Below are 5,694 nucleotides of genomic sequence, written 5' to 3'. Positions count from 1 at the left end.
ATTCCACTGTCTGCACATCCTTTGATGTCACATAAAAACTTTCATCCTGTTGACCCTGTCCTGAACACGGTTCTACTGTTTGCTCAGAGAAACCTAAGATGTCTGCTTTCTCCTTCAAAAAAAAAAAGAAAACTTTTCCCATTTCATTTTATATTTTCAGTTCCTTTTAGATGATAAGCTGACATTGAAGCACACTAATTGGTTGTTATTTTTAAATGAATTTTTAATGGTAAATAATTTGTTCCATCTGGGAAAAGGCTGATGGCATTTTCATCAACCAGGCACAAATCAAGATGGATTATTTCCAGCACTAAAAAAAAAAAGGAAAAGTGTATTTAGATCCACATCTAAATACTGGTCGTTCAGTGTCAGCGGCATTTCCTGATCCTGAAGAGGGGCTAAGCCCTTGGCTGCTTCTCTCATCCCTGAGGCACTTGCCTCTCACAATATTAGAGACTTTTGCTCACCACACTCCCACCCCTCCATGCTTTCTGTCAGCCGGTTTCGGGTGGTTGCCGGGGAAAACTGTGGTTCACACCAAACTCAACCCAACCATTGGCAAAGGCATTAGGTGGTGTCACACATCAGCCGCTGAACTTGGCTTCTCTGGGTGCTGTTCCCATAGCACACCAGCCTCTTACTTAAGAGGAGGGAGCAGAAAGAGCCATCAAGCATTTAGGGAAAGCAAGGGATAAGATAGTCCTGGGGTCCCGTTTTGATCCATCCAGCTCTCTCATCGGCCCTCTGGGAGCTCCAAAACTAAAGGCATTCATAAAAAGAAAGGAAAGAACAGTTATTTGTACACTTATATTCCTAGCAGTGTTTTTCACAACAGCCAAATGTGAAACAACTCAAATGTCCATGGATTGATGAGTGGATAAACAAAATGTGGTCTATATGTACAATGAATTATCATTCAGCCAGAAAAAGGAAGGCAATTCAGACACATGTTACAACATGGATGGACCTTGAAGACATCATGCTAAGTGAAACAAGCCAGACACAAAAGAATAGATGTTATATGATTCTACTTACCTAAGGTCCCTAGAATAGTCAAATTGACAGCAACAGAAAGTAGAAGAGATGTTACCAGGAGCTGGGGAAGTGGGAAATAGGGAATTGTTTAATGGCTATAGAGTTTCACTTTGGGATGATGAAAAGTATTGGAGACAACAACGTGAATGGATTTTATGTCACTGAACTATACACTTAAAAATGGTTAGAATGGTAGGGTGCCTGGGTGGCTAGTTGGTTAAGCGACTGCCTTCGGCTCAGGTCATGATCCTGGAGTCCCGGGATCGAGTCCCACATCGGGCTCCCTGCTCAGCGGGGAGTCTGCTTCTCCCTCTGACCTTACCCCCTCTCGTGTTCTCATTCTCTCTCTCTCTCGCTCTCAAATAAATAAAATCTTAAAAAAAAAAAAAATGGTTAGAATGGTAAGTTTTATGTTTTGTATGTTTTATCACAATTAAAAAAAAAAGGGAAGGAAATATGTTTGTGCTCTTCACTGCCCCCAGATCCTTTTTTAAAGAAAGGCTTCTGGTATCATTGCTAAGGGAGGCAATGGTTAGTGACCAAACTAGCCAATGGAGTGCCGATAAATATTCATCAACCGGCTTTCCAACAACAGAGTATCTGTATGCAAATATGTGTACAGAAGTTCATTATAAATTTTACTGATATAAAGGATGTGAATCACATGATTTACAAATAATAAAATATACAAATTCTTGGGGCGCCTGGGTGGCTCAGTCGTTAAGCGTCTGTCTTCGGCTCAGGTCATGATCCCAGGGTCCTGGGATCGAGCCCCGCGTCGGGCTCCCTGCTCGGCGGGAAGCCTGCTTCTCCCTCTCCCACTCCCCCTGCTTGTGTTCCCTCTCTCGCTGTCTATCTCTCTGTCAAATAAATAAATAAAATCTTTAAAAATATATATATATACAAACTCTTGTATGTCAATGATTTCTCAATAAAACTGATTTTCATGAAATGATTTCATTGACTTTGGCTGAACTCTTGTATCCACAGCCAACAGTGTTGCAATTGATGAACAAATATCGTTCTGACATGAATATTGGTTAATATTTTAATTTACTTTAACGAGTAAGACAAAAATGAAACAATAAAGACATAGGTGAGAACATCACTCATCAATGATGTAAGCAATTTTTTTTGATGAATTGGATGATAGTTTTTGTACTGTGTTTTTTGTGTTTTTTTAGGTTCCACACCCAACGTGGGGTTTGAACCCTGGGGTCAAGAGTCACATGCTGTACCAACTAAGCTGGCCAAGCACCCTTCCCTCCCTTCTGATCTAGCATAGCGGGAACTTAGGCTTCACAGGGGCTATAGGAATCCACGTCTGTCAAAAAAGTATGGGGAAATCTACTGCAGGCTCAGCCTTCTAGGCATTTTCTTTCTAGTCTTCTGATGCTCAGTACAGCTATTTAATGAACTCAACAATCAGAAAAGAAGGAGAAACTCTACTGGATGTATTTTAAGTGGGAGTCTTGGGGTGGCTGCCCATTAAGTGGGATTTCATTGGTGAGAAAAGCATACCACAGAAGGAACTGGTGGGAAAACTTAATAAGCCCTGTGATAAAATAAGGCAATAAAAATAGTGCAAATTTCTAGAGGCCTAAGAAAATATTTTTATGTATTCATTTTTTTAAGTAAACTCTACACCCAACGTGGGACTGCTACTCACAACCCCGGGATCAAGAGTCACATGCTCCACTGACTGAGCCAGCCAGGCGCCCCAGAAAATATTAAAAAACAAAAACAAAAAACTCAGTGACATCTGGTCATCAAATATTATGTAATTCATGGACTCTTTTAAAGAGGAAAAAAAATTGTTACAGACTTAATTCAAAAGAAAAATAATTCTCATGGACCCTCAATATTGCCTTGAATGATTTTTATTATGTTTTTTAAAGAGTACATAAAGCCCGTATGCTTATAACCCTCATATAATTGTAAAAATAAATGTACTAAAATACAAACAAAACCACAAAAATCAACAATATTTTAATGAACAACACTAATGTAATGAGCAACATTAATCTAATGTGATGAATGATATTCTTGAAAACAAGTTGCCACTGTTGGGGTTTAACTGGTTTGTTGAAAAAAATTAATTAATCAATCGGTGAATAAATATTGACTTCATCAGTGCCATCAGCGCGCAAATTATGGCATGACTGATCCTCCCAGCCCCACCAGCTCTTCACTGCTACATAAACATCAGGGAGTGCAAAGTACTATCTCTCATAGAAGGAATGGTTTCTTCTCTCTTATATTTTCCCACACTTGTCACTATTCATAAACGAACAAAAGAAGAAAAAGCAAGGAGAGCATATTCACCACATAGTTCACAAACGTATCTGGTATTTAATTTTACTGTATTAAAGGTTGCCGGGGGAAAAATTTTTTCTTGCTTTGTTTTCCGATAACTGATTTTATACTCGCTTGAGACCCCATTCCTGCCCAGCAACGAGAAATGCCTTCCCAAGCCAGTCCCTCCAAGGGGAAAACAGTTTCTGACGGTCTTCCTGGAGAGAAACCTGTCTCTCATTGCCATTCCCCCACAGGCCGCGCCATCCAGCCTGCCGTATGCAGAAGCCACCCTGGGACTCCGTAGTAAAGAGCAGAGCTGACGTCCACTCGCGCTCCGCTCTCTCTTGTCTGCAAGGCCCGCTGCCCCTCGGACCGCCTGGAGTAAGATGTGCTTTCCCGCTGGCCCCGGGGCTGCCCTGGCACCCGGACCCCCGTCTTGCCCTGGGGTCTTCTCTGCCAGCAAGAGCTCTGTGCTTCCCGCCCCCATCCCCGGCTCCATACTCCCGCTGAACCACAGCCAGTTTCTTACTCAGTCGGAGGGCTTTGTTCTCTGTGGCTTGGGTGGTTATATGGAAAGGCAGGGGCTGGGAGGAGGCGTCCCACTCTATGCACCACAGAAACGGGGCGGGGGGGGGCGCTTCTTCAGACCGGGCCCGTGACTTTGTGCTGCGTATTAGCACTACCGCGAATTCCAGCAAATTCTGTGGACCTTCAAGGGGAGCAGATTTTGCCACCCCCAAGATATGCCTCTTTGGTGTACTGATCATCTTAAGCTGATTGTTTTTGTTTTTCAAGATTTACTTACTTACTTGCGAGAGGGTGGGGGAGGGGCAGAGGGCGAAGGAAAGAGTCTTCAGCAGACTCCCCATGGGCCGGAGCCCCACGCTGGCTGGGTCTCAGGACCCTGAGATCACAACCTGACCTGAAATCAAGAGTTGATTGCTTAACCGACTGCACCACCCAGGCCCCCTTAAGCTGATTATTTTTTTTAAGAAACTGCAAACACAGGGGAAGCTTTGAAAACTGAGAAGTTACCCTCTTGTAGGAAACCTTCACATTTATAAGAGAAATCTCCATTTGTAAGGGTGTCTCAACCTGGAAGAGGATATCTAGATCTCTAGGAATCTGTTACCAATGGAGAATGATAGGAATTACATCTGCATAACAACCTTACCTTTGTTTATTGTGCTTCTCCTGGTCACCTCCCAAAACTGCCCACCCCCCACCTCTTTTGTCTTAGGCTGAGATGGTGTTTAAGGTTATTTGCTTTGGCCATTTGGGGGAGTTCTGTTTTCTCGGGCCTCTCCCCTTGTACACAGGAGGTATACCTATTATTAAACTGTCTTGTGTTTTCCTCCTGTTACTCTCTCTCAGGTCAATTTAATTACTAGACCAGCCATAGGGTCTCGAAGGGAAGAAGTAAAACTTTTCCACACCTACAGCCCCCAGGACAAACCAGCACCTCGACCACTCCCTGAGCACAGACGTAACTGTTTCATTGGTGACAGATGCAGCTCAGGGGAGACTCTCATCTATAGGCACTATTAATCACTGAAGCTATCAAGAATCAACATGGAATGGCTAAGACCAGCCATCTGCAGAAGCAAAGCACTTCAAATAGAGCTGTAAACAGGAGCCGGCAGCTCTGCCAAATATAATCAGGAGACAAGAGCCCCTCTCAAGCCAATCAAGAGACCAGAGGGCCTCTATCCTGTGGGCCATTGCATCCTTAGGACTGAAACCTTTTTTAAGGTGCCTGGGTGGCTCAGTCAGTTAAGCATCTGACTCTTGATCTCAGCTCGGGTCTTGATCTCAGGTTTGTGAGTTCAAGCTCTGCTTTGGGTTCCACACTGGACATGGAGGCTACTTAAAAAAAAAAAGTTAAGGGGCACCTGGGTGGCTCAGTCGTTAAGTGTCTGCCTTCGGCTCAGGTCATGATCCCAGGGTCCTGGGATCGAGCCCCGCATCGGGCTCCCTGCTCTGCGGGAAGCCTGCTTCTCCCTCTCCCACTCCCCACTGCTTGTGTTCCCTCTCTGGCTGTCTCTTTCTCTGTCAAATAAATAAATAAAATCTTTAAAAAAAAAAAAAAAGTTAAAAAAAATAACCTATTTAATCACATTGTGACTGACAGCCTGACAAAAGGGTGGTGTGCTCTGTATGGATGCTAGAATCTAGGAGAGGGAGCCAAAGAGTAAATATTTGTCAGTGTTTATCCTGTGCTGCAAATACTGTATATCTGACAGGTCACTCACTGGATAAAATAAAAGCCAACATTTACAGGACACTTGCTTTATGTGCCAGGCCAGAGGTAATCTTTAAATCCACTCAGTGAATCCTGACAAACACATAATGAGGTAGGTT

The sequence above is a fragment of the Leptonychotes weddellii genome, chromosome 13, assembly GCF_054177405.1.
Source record: "Leptonychotes weddellii isolate Sample4059 chromosome 13, ASM5417740v2, whole genome shotgun sequence".
NCBI classification, from domain to species: Eukaryota; Metazoa; Chordata; class Mammalia; order Carnivora; family Phocidae; genus Leptonychotes; species Leptonychotes weddellii.
This window is presented reverse-complemented; position numbering follows the sequence as displayed.